Genomic DNA, 628 nt, shown 5'->3' on the forward strand with positions numbered 1-628 from the left:
ATATTAGGCAAAATTATTTATATTATTATAAAATACAAATATGTGTGTATATTATGTACCTATTAACATAGATCTATAGTTTTAAAAAAATGTTTTCATCATTTAAATTCTGTGCACTAAAATTACAAAAATAGCGTGTTGTGGGTGGTGGTGACTGTGGAGAGAGCGCCACAAAGGTCTCTAGTGCACTGCAAGTGTGCGGGTGGTAGGGCACTGCCCACCTACCCCTAAGTGCCATACACTGTCCCTCTACCTAATGTGAATCTTTGCACCTAACCGTGTTGTGGCCATGTCTCACTTTTGGTACTATGTATCTCACCTAAAGAAGTTGAAGAAGTCTTCAGGAGAAATTGCCTACTGTGGGCAGATGTTTGAGAAATTCTTTCTGCAGGTAAAGAACTTTGGCATCTGGCTTTGCTACGACTCCCTCAGCAGAACCCACAATATGTACTGGGTACAGCAGGACCTGACCACTATCACCCAGTGCTACCATGACATGGGTGCCCAACACCACACTGGGCCCCACACGATTCAGATCATGAAGGTGAGGAGATTGTAACCACCAAATGCCAGTGACCGACAGTCAAGTAGTTCCAGGAGTCCAAGATCAAGTTCCTGCTGCCCCATC

General features: G+C 43.6%; 1 pseudogene; it reads left to right on the forward strand.

Annotated features, from left to right (window-relative positions):
* Window positions 1-289: 289 nt before the first annotated feature.
* LOC100963204 overlaps window positions 290-628 on the forward strand; it is a 178,265-nt pseudogene continuing 177,926 nt past the window's right edge.

The sequence above is a fragment of the Otolemur garnettii genome, unplaced genomic scaffold (genome assembly GCF_000181295.1).
Source record: "Otolemur garnettii isolate 467f Iridium unplaced genomic scaffold, OtoGar3 scaffold00053, whole genome shotgun sequence".
Lineage (NCBI taxonomy): Eukaryota > Metazoa > Chordata > Mammalia > Primates > Galagidae > Otolemur > Otolemur garnettii.